This window comes from Ailuropoda melanoleuca, chromosome 6, assembly GCF_002007445.2.
Source record: "Ailuropoda melanoleuca isolate Jingjing chromosome 6, ASM200744v2, whole genome shotgun sequence".
Taxonomy (NCBI): domain Eukaryota; kingdom Metazoa; phylum Chordata; class Mammalia; order Carnivora; family Ursidae; genus Ailuropoda; species Ailuropoda melanoleuca.
Window position 1 is genome coordinate 87,932,739 of NC_048223.1, and position 18,546 is coordinate 87,951,284.

The 18,546-nt window shown below is 39.4% G+C and overlaps 1 protein-coding gene across 14 annotated transcripts in view; it reads left to right on the forward strand.

Annotated features, from left to right (window-relative positions):
- The window catches only part of SHLD2 (shieldin complex subunit 2), a 79,861-nt gene that overhangs the window by 15,574 nt on the left and 45,741 nt on the right, over positions 1 to 18,546 (forward strand). For 9 of the 14 annotated variants that reach the window (XM_034662815.1, XM_034662811.1, XM_034662809.1 and 6 more), the window contains 2 exons: positions 11,625 to 11,671; positions 13,248 to 13,373. The gene's annotated coding sequence lies outside the window, so the exon portion shown is untranslated. The remainder of the gene's footprint in view (positions 1 to 11,624; positions 11,672 to 13,247; positions 13,374 to 18,546) is intronic. The other 5 variants (XM_034662812.1, XM_034662819.1, XM_034662813.1 and 2 more) reach the window with 2 other exon arrangements.

An 18,546-nucleotide genomic window follows, 5' to 3' on the forward strand; every position in this document is an offset into this window, starting at 1 on the left:
TCAGTACACTTGATGAGTTTTTCCAATGAGGTGGGGGGGATAAAGTCATTAGCTGAGATTATAGGGGAAGGAGATGGTGATTGTACGGGAGGTTTGAGGAGAAAGGGAGAATTTTGAGAAGGCTATTGGGGGAAATGAGAGGGCTAACTTAACAGGATTACTTAGAATAATTGTAATGACACATTTTTCATGGCTCTGGTATATGTAGTTGTGTGAGTGATCTCCCCCCCCCCCCACCTCAGGGCTCAGCAACCTGAGTGTCCGAGCAGACAAGTTGAACAAATGGATTGATCTTGGTCTGGGTTTAACGGGCCAGTGTGGCAGAAAGGGAGGCAAGATTTTCCAGCAGTGGCAATGTTTGAAGTGATGAGCCATTGAGCCGAAGCTGAACAGGGAACAACTGAAACCAGAAAGTGGCAGTTGGGATATGAAGTGGTTGAGACTGGATGTTGGAATTTAAGATTAAGTTAAATTGAAGCTTAACTAAGAGGAGCAGTTGCTGGTTATGACTGAATGTGAGAGCTGGCTATGGAATGGGTTTCTGAAGCAGAGAAAGTGAAGGTTACTGGGGTTGAGCAGATAAGGGAAGTGTAAAGCTAGGGTGTTAACAAGAGTCAGCATCACAGAACGTGAGTTGCTCAGAATGGTTCTAGAGCAAGGGGTGGGAAGATTCTGAACCAGGTTCCAAAGTCTTTGGTGAATGTGGGAGAGTGACCCAGAGGACAGTCGATGGAAGAAACAAGGAGAGAGAGGTAGGAACAGGACAGACACCTCAAAAGAGGTACTTTGATATGAGGGTGAAGAACCTTGATAGTGAACAAAGAATGACTTCCATGCTGTATGTTTGCTGAGGGGAGATAGAATGGCTGCACTCAGATTTTAGTTTAGACAAGAAGACTGCTGGAATGGTTTCTCAAATTGGTTCAAGGTTTTGGGTATTTGTTTACAGTGGAACAGTGTAAAGGTTATCAGGAAGTATAGCTATTGGATTTGTGTGATGGTCGAGGAGGGGGAGAGTACATAGCAGAAATGAGATCAGAGTGCAGCAGCAAAGGGGAATTAGTTGGAGGGGCTTATGTTTTGGATGATTGTGATAATGATGAAAAACATGGTGGTCTTAGCTGATCTCCAAATTTTTGTTAATTTTGTGGGAAAATATGTTTAGACTGACATACCGGGTTATGCACAGAGCTAGATGACTTCATTGTTTTCAGGTCTACTTAGCAAGGTTTAGCTATCTGTGGCCTTTGCTCAGCATGTCATAAAGAACCCTAGCGTGGGGCTGTTTTCTTCTTTGGTGAGGGTTAGCCCTGGTGAGGAGATGGCAGGGTGGAAGCGATTGGTGCTCACCTGATCTTTTGACCTTGACAAACTTGTGTCTAAGGGGTGGGTAGGTGGGTAGAGATAATCCTGAGTCCAAATTGGGGTGAGAAATCTTAAGTTGTCAGGCCTTTTGAGAGCCTAATGCCAGCTTGAGGGGGAATGTAAAAAGTACCGACACCCAAAAGGAGGGAATAGCAGTAAGAATGATTCATGATCTCCTTGATGACTTCAAAATTTAATACTACTGCAGCAATATTTAAATCAGATTTAAGTTAAAAAACATAACCCAAAATGCTACATATTAAATGTCTATTTTTGGAATTAGAAAATGTGTCCATTTATAAAGTTGCAAGACCACACTCTCAAAGTTTTACCTGTCCCAAAATGCCTTTCTTAAAACGAAAGTTTCTACTACATTGATCTTTGGCATTTTTAAAATATGCTTTCAGACTTCCTTAGGTTAAGGAATACTTAGAATCATGATGCATGGTATTTTTACAGAGCCTTGGTATGTGCTCTGGAACACTTACCTTGGTAAGCATTGAGTAATGTATAGGTAGAATTGTTGAATCATTATATTGTACACCTGAAACTAGTATAATACTCAATGTTAATTACACTTCAATTTAAAAAAGCATAAAGTAAAATAAGTTAAAAAAATAAATATTGGTGTGTATGGTTTTACTATGCAAACTGAGAACAATTCTGCTAGCCGAAAATATGATTTCCTTAGATACATAACCATCTCTGCCTCTCACAAAATAATAGATAATGTTTGAAAAAAATCATGTCTTATTATTTTCAATCTTTTTTTTTTTAAGATTGATTTATTTATTTGAGAGAGAGGGAGAGAGAGCGAATGAGAGAGAACACAAGTTGGGGGGAGGGGAAGAGGGAGAGGGAAAAGCAGGCTCCCACTGAGCAGGGAACTCTATGTAGGACTGGATCCCAGGACCCCAGGATCATGACCTGAGCTGAAGGCAGACGCTTAACTGAGCCACCCAGGCGCCCCTTTTTCAATCTTTTTAACCACTAGGCCAGTCCACCTCGCATCATTTCTTTTGTCATTTATTAGAACTTTAGCTCAAAGGCTAGGTGGTGGCAAGTAAGAGTCAATGAAAATTTTGGAGAGAAAAATATGACCTTTTATTTTTTTGAGTTTTTAAGAAATATTTTAACAGAAAGGCATACTCAGTAAAGAAAACTTGGAAAATACAGGAAAGGAGGAAGAAGGGTCGCCTGTGGCTCAAGTCAACCACAGTTGATGTTTTGATGTATTTTTTTTAAATTTAGTTTTTTCTCTTATATTTTCATTATATGGTGTTTTGTTGGTTTGTTGTTTTATGCTTATACTGTGAACCTATATTTGTAACCTGCTTTTTTCATGTAGCATTATTCATAACCTTTATAACATCATTTGTAATGACTGCATAATAGAACGAATGTACCACTCTGTATTTAATCCTTCCCCTAAAATTAGACTTTTTGTGTACAGTTGACCCTTAAACAATACAAGTTTGAGCTGTGCGGGTCCCCTTAATGCGAATTTTTTTCAATAAATACAATATAGTGCTATAAATGTATTTTCTCGTTTTTAGGATTTTCTTAATAACATTTTATTTTCTCTAGCCTACTTTATTATAAGGATATAGTATATAATACATATAACATACAAAGTAGGTTTTAATCAACTATGTTATTGGCTGAACAGTAGTCTATCAGTTAAGTCTTTGGGGAGTTAAAATTATACTCAGATTTTTGACTGCGTGGAAGTTGATGCCCCTAACATCCACTTTGTTCAGGGGTCAGCTGTATTTCTAATTTTCTAGAATATTAAACCATGTTACGATATGTGTATTTGCATAAAATTTTATCATGCATTCTTTATTTATTTCCATAGTACAGATTCTTGGAAATGGATTTGTTTGATCGAAGGCTATAAGCATTTCTGAAGATCCTAACACATATTGCTTAGAAAAATTCTTAATGATATGGGGCGCCTGGGTGGCTCAGTCGTTAAGCGTCTGCCTTCAGCTCAGGGCGTGATCCTGGCGTTATGGGATCGAGTCCCACATCAGGCTCTTCCACTGGGAGCCTGCTTCTTCCTCTCCCACTCCCCCGGCTTGTGTTCCCTTTCTCGCTGGCTGTCTCTCTCTCTCTGTCAAATAAATAAATAAAACCTTTAAAAAAAAAAAAGAAAGAAAAATTCTTAATGATAGGGTAACATAATTGGCACTCCAGCAATGACTGTAAATTTTACAAATGGGCACAATAAACATCAAGTGCAAAAAACACTATCTGAATATCTTCAAATCTATACAGAGGATATGAGACTTACATAGACGGCCGTATCTTGATAATGGAAAACATTTTTTTCCTTAGTCAGATGACTCCAGGCTGGATGATGACTGAACAGGTAACACACAGTATTTTGGATAATTGAATGACAGATCTCATGAGGCAGATGATGTTCTCTTGAAGACAGTGTCAGGTATGGAATAGAAAACACAATGGTGTTTCATTTCAGTACATGTATAGGTTCTGGGCACTGAATTCATGTGCTGGAGTCTGTAAGGAGATGTTACTGCTCTATTATTAAGGATACAACTCAGGAACAGCCAAATGGAAGAGCCATGAAGGGCAGGGTATGGGGGAAGGAGCACTTCCACGCCTACTCTGGACATGTTACCCTTCCAGCACCTTGATGTGTTCAGCAACTGGGAAGAACTAACCGTGTTGTTTTTTAAACAGATTTTATTTTAGTGATGGAATTCTCTATTATTTCTCAGAATATGGTTTTTGTGTTGTGGTTTTTGTTTTAAAGACATTAAGCAGTCTTTTTGATGGTCTGTGAAAAAGTGGGTTCCATCATATGAGTTTGAGAAGAAGCTACGTACCGTATCCCTTTCCCACTAGGTGATTAACCATGAATGTCAACTTTCATCAGCTTAATAGAGGCTCAGGGAAACGACATTACCACTAACAATTTAACGTTTATTGAGTACTTAGTATTTTGAGGCTCTGTTCCAACAATCTCACATGTATCCATCTTCACAACAAGTCTGTCTTCCGCAATTACCTCCTTTTGTTTACAGATGAGAAAATTGAGGTCCACGTTGGTAAAATAACATGCCCGAAGTTAGAAACATGACTTAGTTGGTGGAAGAGCCAGGACTCCATCCCAGATAGACTGGATCCCGAGGATTTTCAAGCATTACATTGTACTATTTGTAACTTGAAGGAAGACTGGTTTAATGTTTAGTGCAGCATTTCTCAAGCTGGTTTAACAATGGAAGCTCATTGTCTTCAGTATTTTTATAGGGATTAGTTTTCCATGGAGTTAACTGGGAAGTGTTGCCTTCAGCCAGCCTGCAGTGGTGTAGTCTCTTAAACACCATTATTTTAGAATAGAACTCTTTTTTTTTTTTAAACTTGGTTCTCTGTTGATTATATTCAGTGCTATATTTATTTTTTTGTTATTTTTAAATGTTATTAAAAGACTAGTATTTCGACTTCAAGGCATTTTATGTTGTCTTTTATGACCTTCCTAGGAATTTTTAAAAAGTTGACATCACTCTACACTACTTTTGAGGTACTAAAACACTTTATAATCCAAATCACTATTTTATTGTTCTTTCTGTGCTCTTATATTATTATAAATTTTTTAATAAAAATTTCTTTACAAGATAAACTGACAGCTTTTTAGTGCTATGGAACATGACGGTAACTGACATCTTGAGATTGAACCTTGGTTCTGCCTCTTTACAGGCTATGTGACCTTGGAAAAGTCACTTCATTTCTCAGAACTTCTCCTTCTTCCTCTAAGAGACAAGGTTAATATCTTGCAGGGTGGCTGTGAGAATCAAATGAGAACATTCATGTAATGTCTGGCACATAGAAAGCCCACGGCAAATGTTAATTGCTCTCAATTCTGTACCATGAATGAATTGCAAAAATAGTTGGAAAAGAAAGGTCAGTTTTAATTTGAACTGCCTCAGTGTTACGCTGACATCAGCTACATTTCTGATAAAGTGATGTTTTCCTGATACAGGCTGTATGGGAGTTAAAACCAGTTTCCTTCTGGCTTTCCAACTGACATAATAAGCAAAACCTGACTGGGCAAACATAGACCTATTTATTAGATCACTTATTATTAATGTTAAACTAGCTCTGGTGCTGACTTATCCTGTTCTTTTTGAAATTTCACTGTTGTCATTTAAAATCTGCCAGACCTTCAGAAGCTTCACAGAATGCTAAAGGGTTTAATCCATCCTCCAGAATATGCGAAGTTTATTTTCCAAAGTGGTTCTCTACATCCAGCAATATGTTCAAAATCATGCATGTAGGACAGAATTTCCTTCTATTTTTACATTTGCTACTAGAGGTTTGTTCAGTTTTCCGGCAGTCAACTTTGGAGTTTAGGGGGCAGTACTTAACACATCTAACCAAAGCATGAGTAATTATTGAAAACAAAACTATTAAAGGAAAAATCTATGGAGATTTTGCAATTTCCCAATGACTTACTCCTTAAGCAAAAAGAAAATGGGTTTGTTTTGAGCTGTATGTGGGGAGATCTCTAGCGTTCTATCATAAGTACATCTTCTAGCCCTGGTATTTAGTAAGCACTCAGTAAATACTTCCTGATGGACTGAATTTGATTTCTAATCCCAATTTTGTGCCTTTCGACTTCTGTAAACTTGGACTTCTTGAACCTTCTAAGCTTCAGTTTCCTCTTATGTAAAAAATGAGGTACCAATATTTGTGTCCCAGGATTGTTGTAACAACGGAGTGTTCATGCATTTAAAATAGCCAGCACAGGGATGCCTGGATGGCTCAGTAGGTTAAGCATCTGCCTTTGGCTCAGGTCATGATCCCAGGGTCCTGGGATCGAGTCCCACACTGGGCTCCTTGATCAGTGGGAACCTGCTTCTCCCCCTGCTTGTACTCTCTCTCTCTGACAAATAAATAAATGAAATCTTAAAAAAAAAAAAACAACCCAGCCGTGCGGCATGTGGCACCATAGTGGGCACACAGTGCATTGTATGTTTTCCCAGACACCTCGCTTTGTTCTTCAATAATATTCTCTTCAAGCACTTCTCAAGAACTTTCTCATTCCCTAAACACTTAGAAGCCATGTTCAAGAGAGAGTATGAGCGTCTGCCAATTAAACTGAAAATACATTCCTTTGTAGCCAACACTTGGAATGTGTCAACAAAAATGAGTGTATTCCTGACAGACTTTGGTTTGAATTCTGGCTTTACAACTGACTATGTTATGACCTTAGGTAAGTTACTTAACCTGTCTGTAAAGTATCGTGAGGTTGATATGAGTAATAATATGTATGAAACATCTAGTTCCAGTGCCTGGTTTGTGTAGGTGCTAAGAGATTTATTTCACTGTTGTCATTTAAAATCTGCCAGACCTTCAGAAGCTTCACAGAATGCTAAAGGGTTTAATCCATCCTCCAGGATATGAGACTTTTACTTAATCTGATAATTTATGTAATTAATTCATGAATGTTGAGGGCCTACTCTACTCAAACCCTGTTAAGACTAGCCAGGAAGATTGTGAGTGAACATTGGGCATATGATTATGTAGGTGACTAAAGTTGGCCTCACCTAGAATCAGGTTTGGCAGAAACCTGATTTTTCCTTTTTTCTTTTTTTTAGATTTTATATATCTGTTTAGAGAGAGAAAGTGTGTGCATGTGTGAGCAGGGAGAGGGACAGAGGGGGAGGGAAAGAGGCAATCCTAAGCAGACTCCATGCTGAGTGCGGAGCCCGATGGGGGGCTTGATCTTACAACCCTGAGACCGCGACCTGAGTGGAAACCAACAGTCAGGTGCTTAACTGACTGAGCCACCCAGGCGCCCCCGGAAGTGACATTTTCTATTGTATCTGAAGTAAAATAAGTTAATCGGCTGCTATTGCATTTGACATGACATTTTTTAAACATTGCATTTCTCTATTAAATACTAAAATTAAAAAAAAATGAATAATACTCCATCATATGGATATACCACATTTTATTTATCCACCGGTTAGTTGTTGGATGTTTGGGTTGTTTCCACTTTTTGGCTATTGTGCATGATGTTACTATGACCATTTGTGAAAATTTTTGTGTGGACATATGTTTTCAGGTCTTCTGGGTGTATAGCTAGGGTGGAATTGCTGGGTCACATGGGAACTCTATGTTTAAGTTTTTTGAGGAACCACCAGATGTTTTCCAAAGGAGCAGCATCATGTTCTGTAGTTTTTAACGTGTATTTCAGGTACTTGAAGATATGAGAGAAAAGTTTATTAAAATGTTAACCTGAGACTATTAGTACTCATGACAGCCCTTCTGACAAGCCAGATGGAAGTCTCAATTTGCCTATTTGCTTTTCAAAATGAAAACATTAAAATATAAACCCACACCATAGAAATAGTGTCAAATTTTTTATGCCCTCTTGTTCCTCTACTCACCCACTTCTCATAGAAGTTTGGAATATGATTGGAATTGATGATGTTTGCTTTCATATAAGTATAGGTTTCTAAAAGTGATATATTGAGGTTCCTGCTCTACTTTTCCTAAGTGGATTTCATGTTTTATTACATAGGTTACTAACGCCACAACATCGAACATTGCTCTTTTATTTTTATTTTTTTATTTTTTTAAAAGATTTTATTTATTTGAGAGATGAAGAGAGACAGAGAGAGAGAGCACGAGCAGGGGGAGGGGCAGAAGGAGAAGAAGCAGACTCCCCACCCAGCAGGGAGCCCGACGCGGGGCTGGATCCCAGGATCCCCTGGGATCATGACCTGAGCCCAAGGCAGACGCTTAACCAACTGAGCCACCCAGGCGCCCCAAACATTGCTCTTTTTTTATTATTATTATTTTTTAATTAATTTATTTACTTATTTTTTATTATTATGTTAGTCACCATACAGTACATCCCCGGATTCCGATGCAAAGTTCGATGCTTCATTAGTTGCGTATAACCCAGTGCACCATGCAATACGTGCCCTCCTTACTACCCATCACCAGTCTGTCCCATTCCCCCACCCCCCTCCCCTCTGAAGTCTTCAGTTTGTTTCTCATAGTCCATAGTCTCTCATGTTTCATTCCCCCTTCTGATTACCCCCCCTTTCTTTATCCCTTTCTTCCCCTACTGATCATCCTAGTTCTTATGTTCCATAGATGAGAGAAATCATATGATAATTGTCTTTCTCTGCTTGACTTATTTCACTTAGCATTATCTCCTCCAGTGCCGTCCATGTTGCAGCAAATGTTGAGAATTCGTTCTTTCTGATAGCTGAGTAATATTCCATTGTATATATGGACCACAGCTTCTTAATCCAGTCATCTGTTGAAGGGCATCTCGGCTCCTTCCATGATTTGGCTATTGTGGACAATGCAGCTATGAACATTGGGGTGCATATGGCCCTTCTCTTTACTACGTCTGTATCTTTGGGGTAAACACCCAGTAGTGCAATGGCTGGGTCATAGGGTAGTTCAATTTTTAACTTTTTAAGGGACCTCCACACTGTTTTCCAGAGTGGCTGTACCAACTTGCATTCCCACCAACAATGTAGGAGGGATCCCCTTTCTCCACATCCTCTCCAACAATTGTTGTTTCTTGCCTTGTCTATCTTTGCCATTCTAACTGGCGTAAGGTGGTATCTCAGTGTGGTTTTGATTTGAATTTCCCTGATGGCTAATGATTTTGAACATTTTTTCATGTGTCTGTTAGCCATTTGTATGTCTTCATTGGAAAAGTGTCTGTTCATATCTTCTGCCCATTTTATGATTTGTTTATTTGTTTCTCGTGTATTGAGTTTGAGAAGTTCTTTGTAGATCTTGGATACCAGTCCTTTATCTGTGGTGTCCTTTGCAAATATATTCTCCCATTCCGTGGGCTGTCTCTTAGTTTTTTTGACTGTTTCCTTGGCTGTGCAGAAGCTCTTTATCCTGATAAAGTCCCATAAGTTCATTTTATCTTTTATTTCTCTTGCCTTTGGAGATGTGTCGTGAAAAAGGTTGCTCTGGCCGATGTCATAGAAGTTGTTGCCTATGTTCTCCTCTAGAATTTTGATGGATTCCTGTCTCACATTGAGGTCTTTCATCCATTTGGAGTTTATTTTTGTGTATGGTGTGAGAGAGTGGTCAAGTTTCATTCTTTTGCATGTAGCTGTCCAATTTTCCCAGCACCATTTATTGAAGAGACTGTCTTTTTTCCACCGGAAGTTTTTTCCTGCTTTATCAAAGATTAGTTGCCCAAAGAGCCGAGGGTCCATTTCTGGGTTCTCTATTCTGTTCCATTGGTCCATAAACAATTGCTCTTTTTTTTTTTTTAAAGATTTTATTTATTATAATTTGACAGAGATAGAGACAGCCAGTGAGAGAGGGACACAAGCAGGGGGAGCGGGAGAGGAAGAAGCAGGCTCATAGCAGAGGAGCCTGATGTGGGGCTCGATCCCACAACGCCGGGATCACGCCCTGAGCCGAAGGCAGACGCCCAACCCCTGTGCCACCCAGGCGCCCCTAAACATTGCTCTTTTAACAGAAAACATTCTTGAAGCAAAGTTCAACATAGATTTAATTATTTGTGATTAAATTTTCTTGGATATATAAATATTTTTCAAAACTGTCACATAAAGACCTCACCTAAAAATCTTGATGTCAAGGATATTGTGTTAATGTAGTAGGTAGTTTAGAGATGCTTTTGTCTCTTTGGCTGATGACATTTCCTGTGTCTGCTTCCATTGTTGTCAGTAGTCATTATCAACTCTTCAACCTACTACATTTGTTATGGCAAATATTTGCATAGCCTTCATAAATTTACAGAAAATGAAATCATTATAAAGAAAAAAGTAAGTTGGTTTTATTGGGGGTATAGAATTTTAGAGCAGAAAGGGTGCTCAAAAGAAATAACATTTATGGAATAATTTCTGATGCTAGATTGGAGCTTAAGTGCTTTTTATGCCATATCTCATTTAAGTTGGCAATCTATATGAATTTTGTGTTTGGAAGAAGAAATGAGATTATCAGTCATTCTGAAAAGCTTGAAGTGAGCTCTCTCTCTCTCTCTCTCTAGGATAAATTAATCTTTATTCTTATGTGGGTACATTATAGAGATTGATTTGTTTTCTTAGAGTGATAAAAAATTAAGGGAGTTCTTTTTAGGTAAATTTGTCTCAGGTTTTAAACTATGAAAATAAGTATCGTTGTGGACACTAAATATGTTGTTTACTAAATTCTATAGTATAACCTATAATTTTCAGTTATTTTTACAATTATTTTGGTGCCTAAAATAATTTGTTATTGTGTTGGGTAACTTTATATCTATTTTACTTCTGAAATATCTAAGAATATGTAGCTGCATTTGAGCTAGAGAAATACTAGGTTTTAATCAGATCTTTTTGTCTGAATACTGACTCTTTCAAAAAGTTTTTTAAAAAATATTTTTGGGGGACATGGTATTAAGTTTGCAATTGATAAGCTTCTGTACTAATTAGAAGTAAAGCAGAAACTACAAATCAAAAATCTACCTCAAAAAATTAAAATAGAACTACATATGATCCAGCAGTTCCACTTTTGGGTATATATCTGAAGGAAATGAAATCACTATCTTCAAAGAGTTATCTACATCCCCGTATTCATTGCAGCATTATCTACAATGAAGACATAGTAACAACCTGACTGTCCATCAGTGGATGAATGGATAAAGAAAATGTGATACACACACATACACTGGAATATTCAGTCATAAAAAGGAAAGAAATCTTGCTATTTACAAAAATAAAAAATGGATGGAACCTGAAGGCATTATGCTAAGTAAAAGACAAATACTGTATGATCTCACTTATATGGGGAATCTTAAAAAAAACCAAACAAACCCAAAGGCCCAGAAATAGAGAACTTATGGATTAAATTGGGTTTTGGTGATTGCCCAGGGCCTCAACTTTATTTTGTAAGTTTGTTTCTTTGGAAAAATATTTCCCAAGCTCTCTAACAAAGTATCACTGAACTTGGAGAAGATAGCCTGTGCATAAGTTGGAGACTTTGCCTATTTTGAAATGGGGAAATCTTGTCTCAGCATTACTGAGTTAATGTACAGTTGGTACAAAGTTTTCAATTCTAATTGCTGACTTGCTTAGTGAGTGAATGATTGATCATAATCAACTAGAACGTGTAAGATAAAGCATGGTGACCTGAGTAGTTTTTCTGGTACACTCAATTCTTTAGTGTGATAAGTATTTTTACAAACAATTTTTCTGTTTCTCTTAGCTAGTCAGTTTCTCTTTCTCCCTCTTTTTTAGGAGACCTACGTGAAAGGGTTGGGAGCCTTGATGTTTGAGTAGACAAGGTAAGCATTCAAGTAAACACTTCAGTATTGTGACAATTGAATTGGTTGATTTGATATCAAAAAAGAATTTCAGTTATTTAAAGAAGAGTGAATTATTAACTATGTTAATAATATTTATATCTACCATCACTGTAAGCACTTCATGTTCATTATCTGATTTAAGCCTACCAACAGTCCTGTGAGAGATACTATTATACCTGCTTTAGAGACTAGAGAACTGAAGCCCCCAAACCTACGGATTTCTGCTGTTGACGCCACGCATTTGACAAGAGTTGTGATAGCATGGCAGTAATGTTACTTCTTTCTTGCTCTTTTTTTTCCCCTCAAACTCATCAGTTCTCATTATTTTTTCCTTTGTGGGACAATTTTGTGGGACTTCTTTGCTTCTAGAGGTCAAATGTAGTTGTTAGGGTGGGTTTTCTGCACTCGTTCCCTATCTTCCATATTCTTTTATGTACACTTTTTTCAAGGTTATACAGTTCAGTAAGTTTAGTTTGTCAGGGATTGTTCAAATAGGGATTCTCAGTCCTCACCCTCATTCCCCCTTCTCAGAGGTGACTGTTCTCGACTCTCTTTGCTGTTTGGGATTTACCTATGGTTTCTCAAGTAATATATTTGAATTGATGTTAACTGAGTTTCCAGTTTAGGGCATAACTTGTTTATATGATTTTCTGTGTCCTTATCACTAACTGAACTCAGGAATCTCTATCAGTTGCCCAAAGTTCCTGTCTTCTGTCACATCATTTATTCTGTTAATGTCATCATCTTGAAGAAGTCCCTCCCAGGGCAAAGTGCTGCAGTACCAGGTAGCCTCTGCTTTCCCATAGTGCCCATCTCTCATTCTAGGGGCTCTCTCTTCCTCTATGTTGGATCATCTATTTCCTCTCTCCTGTGTTGTCTTCTTTCATGGGTTCCTTCCCTAATTTTGCTCCTTTAGAGCCTCTCCTGTACAGATACTGAATTATCTTGACTGGACCTCTAATTTCCTTATTTGTTTTTTTTTCTTATTATCATCTGTTTTATTCTCTATTCTTATATATATAAATATCCCTAAGCTTAATTTCCAAGGTCTCTGTCTTTTTTTAAAAAAAGATTTTATTTATTTATTTGAGAGAGAGAGAAAGTACACAAGCACAGGCAGAGAGAAAGGGAGAAGCAGGCTCCCTGCTGAGCAGGGAGCCCGATGCAGGGCCCAATCCCAGGACTCTGAGATCATGACTTGAGTTGAAGGCAGACACTTAACCGACTGAGCCACCCAGGCACCCAAATTTCCAACATCTCTTTTAAAAAGCATTGTATTTTCTTTGTCATGGATGTACTATCTACTCTTACCTCTCCAAGGATATGAATGATTGGGTTAAAATTTTTTTTAATTGAAAAGTTTCTTCTGATGGGGTGCCTAGTAACTCAGTCAGAAGAGTGTGCAATGCTTGATCTCAGGGTCATGAGTTCAAGCCCCATGTTGGGCATAGAGATTACTTAAAAATAAATTTAAAAAGTTTTTTTCTGTTAACATTGTCTGTGATTCCTCCAACTGCTGCTGCTTCTTTTTTCTGTTTTTTTTTTCTCTGATTAGTGATCCTGAGCTGTGAAAGGTGCGGTCCTAAAAGTTGATTAGAAGCTTTGAGTGCATCACTGGTACTCATTGACTGTGAGTTCACTGTCGGGTGACCTGGCTTTGCCATCTAACAGGGAGCACTTGGTATGTGTTTCTGATTTCTTTCAACTTTCATCTTTCTGAAAAGAAGTGTCTTTTAATCTCCTGCCTGGTGGGTGAGAACTTTTAGCCGGTTCTCTGGGAGCTGAGTAGGGGAGAAAGGCTGAGGATTTCAGCATTCAGTATATACATGTGTTTACTTAATCCCCTGATTTCATTAAGGTCTTCTCCATGCAGTGCTCTGTTCCCTCTGTTCAGAAATCCTCTTCAGAGAATAACCCTCTAGAATTTTGCCTTGGTGAAAGAGGCATAGTTAACCCAAGCACATGAAATTTAGGAAGGCATGGAGAGATTAAGCCGTTTCTTAAAGAGCTTTCAACCAACCTGCCTTATTTGGTGTTCCCTACATCCCTGTTTCCTGAGGTATCATCTGTTACCAATTCCTATGCCTTTCGAGAATTCTGTGGACCAAGTCAGGTTGATTTTTATCTTTCCACCTTCCTGGCTTAAGATTCAGCTTTCCTGGATCTGCTACTAGGTACCACTGTTCCAGCTGCTTTCCAGCCTTCAAACTTTTGTTTATGCCTTAAAAATACCTTATGAGCATTTTAGCTCAATTTTGGGAAGGAATGAAATTAAGTATATATGTTCAATCTTCCCATCTTCCCAGAAACTATTGCTAGATTTTTTTCATTTGCTTAAGCATTTATTTATCTATTCATTTTTTATTGTGGTAAAATACACATAAAGTTTTTAACCATTTTAAAGTGTGCAGTTAAGTAGCATTAAGGTACATCCACGATGTTGTGTACCCATTACCACTGTCTGGTTCCAGAAGTTTTTCATCACCCCTAAAAGGAACCCTGTACCCATTAAGCAGCCATTCCCTACTCCTCCCTCCCTTTCCCCAGGCCCTGGCAACCACTAATCTGCTTTTTGTCTCTGTGGATTTGCCAGATCTGGTGAGACTTTTTTAGAGAGGGTAATCAGGCGAGGCTTCTTTGGAGAGAGAGGATATTTGAGCGGAAAGCTTAATGCCTCGGGGGTGTGTGTGTGGTGTGAACCATCAGAAGTGTTGGGGAATGAATCCTGCTGCTTCTTTTGATGTACAAAGTCACAAGGTTTTGTTATTGTCACCCTGAAAACCAACAGAAGCCAAATAAGAATCATAGTTTAAAAACCCATCAGCGAGTGAAGATACAAGGAAACCTCAATGAACCAAACTCCAGAGAGTAATGAAAGCTTCACAGTAGAGAAGAGACCCCTGGCTTCTCTGGGGTAGAACAGCCCAAGGAAGAGGAACCTGCCACACTCTGGGCTGGCGTGTTGTGGCCCCTTGCGGGCGGGCTGGTGTGACAGGCTAGAACCCGGAGGAGCCCGAGTTGCTCCTGCACTAAAGAGCCAAGTGCACCGCCAGCGCTCACCCACAGGTCTCCACTGAATGCTCAGGGGTCATAAGCCACACGCCTGGCTGAGCAAGTCGAGCTGACAGAGACCCTGCGTGAGGCACACGGAACTCCCGCCAAGTGCACAGCAACCGCCCGCAGCAAGCAGGGGGCTGAGCAGGGGTGAAGGAGTAGACCTGGAGAGCTGAGAGAAACTCACCAGAAGTGGCCCAGGTTTTCAGTTAGGCAAGGCTGAAGGCAGGGAAAGAGCTGGAGAGAACCTTCCCCCTCCCCGCCCACACTCTGCAAGTCTATGCTTTCAATTCCCTAGGACTGAACACAGGGCAGGAGAGGTAAGAGAAACTCCTCTGATTCATTCCAGGCCTTTCTACGATGTAGGAAGCTGCCCTCCAACAGGAAGGCTGGGGAGGAACAGGCTGAGAGAGGTCACCCAGGCTGCAGAAAGCAAGGTGTGGGACTGGAAAGCAAAGAGAATCCCTAGCAAATGAAAAACCTGGCAGTCATGCTTAAAGCAGAGAGAGAGCTCCCAGTTTTTGTCTTTTTTAAAAATAAACTTTATTTTTTGAAACAGTTTTAGTTTTTTAAAAGATTTATTGATTTATTTGAGAGAGAGAGAGCGCAAGTGAGCACAAGGGGGTAGGGAGGGACAGTGGAGGAGGGAGAGAAAGAATCTCGAGTAGACTCCTTGCTGAGCACAGAACCCATGGAATAGTTTTAGTTTTATAGAAGAATCACAAAGTTAGTACCGAAAGTTCCCCTGTGACCCACACTGAGTTTCCCCTATTATGAACACCTCTAATCGTATGATATATTTATTATAAGTAATGAACTAATATCGATATGTTAATTTTAACTAATGTCCATACTTTATTCATATGTTCTTTGGCTTTACCTAATGTCCTCTTTCTGTTCCAAGGCCCCATCCAGGGTCCCACATTTCACTTAGTGGTCATGTCTCTTTAGGCTCCTCTGGCCTGTGGCAGTTTCTCAGACTTCCCTTGTTTTTAATGACCTTGACGGTTTCGAGTATTGGTGAGGTGTTTTGTAGAATGTCCCTCTATTAGTATTTGTCTCATATTTTTCTCATGATTAGGGTGGGGCTTTTGGTTTTGGGGAGGAAGACCACAGAGGCTAATTGCCATTTGCATCACAACATATTAAGATATGATAAGTCATGATAACATGACTTATCAGTGTTGATGTTGAGCTTGATCACCTGGTTGAGGTAGTGTGTTTCAAGTTTCTCCACTGTAAAGTTACTCTTTTTTCTCTTTCCATACTGCAGTCTGTGGCAGGAAGTCACTTATCCAAAGCCCACACTTAAGAAGTGGGTAGTTAAGCTCTCTGTCCTTAAGGGTGGAACATCTCTGCAAATTATTTGGAATTCTCCAGGGTAGGAAATTTGTCTCTTTTTCCCTCATTTATTTATTTAGTCATTTTCTTTCTTTCTTTCTTTTTCTTTTTTTTTTTAAGATTTTATTTATTTATCTGAGAGAGAGTGAGCATGAGCCAGGGAGGAGCAGGGGGAGAGGGAGAAACAGACTCCCCACTGAGCAGGGAGCCTGATGCAGGCTTGATCCCGGGACTCCAAGATCATGACCTGAGCCGAAGGCCGCTTAACTGACTGAGTCACCCAGGCATCCCCATTTTCTTTAACAGTATGGACTCATGGGTATTTATTTATTCTTTTTTTTTTTTTAAAGATTTTATTTATTTATTTGACAGAGAGAGAAAGACAGCCAGCGAGAGAGGGAACACAGGCAGGGGGAGTGGGAGAGGAGGAAGCAGCCTCCCGTCAGAGGAGCCTGATGTGGGGCTTGATCCCAGAACGCTGGGATCACGCCCTGAGACGAAGGCAGACGCTTAACGACTGAGCCACCCAGGCGCCCCATATTCTTGAGGTTATAATCCAGTTACTACTTTATTTATTTTGTTGGTGAAATTGTTCCACCTTTGACCATTGGGAGCTCTTTCAATTGGCTCTTATGCCTCTTTGACATAACCCCATCAATGTGTATGTTTGTGTGTGTGTGTGTGTGTGTGTGTGTGTGTGTGTGTGAGAGAGAGAGAGAGAGAGTACACTTTCTTACTTTTGGCACTCTGTGATGCTCCAGGTTTATTTGTGTTTTTCCTGCCACAGTCCTTCAGTCAGCCATTTCTCCAAGGAGCCCTGGTTCCTTTTATTAGAGAATGGGGAAACCAAGATCTAGGTGTTAGATGTGCTTGTTGCTACTGGGGTGCTGTGCTTGTAGGCCCTCTCAGCTGACAGAGCCAGGGAATATATGTGCATATACTAATCTGTATATATACACATATCTATAAATACTTCTATGTATACCCATCTACATCTATATTAAGCTAAATATGAGTTCATACTGACATGTCCAGCTCAAATCCATTGTACATAGGTCATTCTAAATTCCTCCCCTTGTTTATCTGTAAACTCTTATTCTCGTAGTGAGAAACCTGGCTCACACCATCTGCCACCTGTTTACTTAATTGTTCAGTCACAGTGTGCATATAAAGCACTCCCACGGTTTGAAAGCCCATGGCTTAGCCGTGAAGCACAGGCAAGTCTCTGGAATCCTACCTGGGCTTGGATCCCAGACCCTGCTCCCCGGCAGGTCCTGGTTCCCACCCTCTAAACATTTGAAGCCAGTGATAGGCTGCCACAAACTAAAGCTGCGCCAAAGCCCAGACCCAGATTAACAAGACTGACTCAGCCCCTGTTCCCGTGGCCTGACAGAAGGGTCACGTCTCTTTCTAGAAGTGAAATATTACTTACTTCAATCGTGAATGTATTTTTATACAGAATATCTGGCTTATAATAAATAATTACAAGACACAAGAAAAAGCAAGAAGATGTGACCAAATACCGGGAGAGGAAATCGCCAGGAGAGGGAGATCCAGAGGTAATCCAGGTGGTAGAATGATCACACAAGGACTTAAAGATAACTATGAAAAAAGAATGCTAGAGGGTCTAATGGTAAATGTAGACAACATGCATGAGCAGGTGGGGATCTTTAGCAGAGTCCTGGAAACTCTACCACAGAACCAAATAGAAATTCTAGAAATCGAACTTTACATCAGAAACCAGGGATGTAGTGTATGGTGACTAACATAATATAATAAAAAAAACATTTAAAAAAAGACTATATGCTACCTCATTCTAGAATTACTAGCAATAAGGTAAGAAAATAAATAAGGTAAAAATTCATAAAATAAAGAGACAAAACCAAAATTAAAAAAAAAAGAAATTCTAGAAATGAAAACTACAATATTAGAAGTGAAGATTGGGCTTGCACATGGGTTTAATAGCTTCTTCACGTGTCAGAAGATAGGATCAGTGAACGTGGAACCCTGTTGATGGCACATTTCAACGTGACACACGAGAGAGCAGAGAGGAGGGGAGAGGGAGAAAAGAACTCCTCTACCTGTGGGATAATGTCGGTCTAATGTATGTGTACTTGGAGTTTTCGAAAGAGGAGAGAAGTGGCAGAAGACATTCTTGAAGAGACCATGGTCAAGACCTTCTAAAATTGATGAAAAACCTCAATTCACAGAATTGAGAGTTCCGGAAGCCCCAATTAGGTTAAATACAAAACAAAACAAACAAAAAGAAACCAACAAATCAACAACAACAAAAATCCCAGACCTACCCACACCATAATCAAACTGTTGAAAACTGTAGCGTAGATCTCAAAAGCAAGTGATTAAAGACACAGTAAATACATGGGAATAACAACATGAATTATGGCCAAAGAGTCACCAGAAAGAACTGGAGGCTTGAAGACAATGCAATGACATCCACA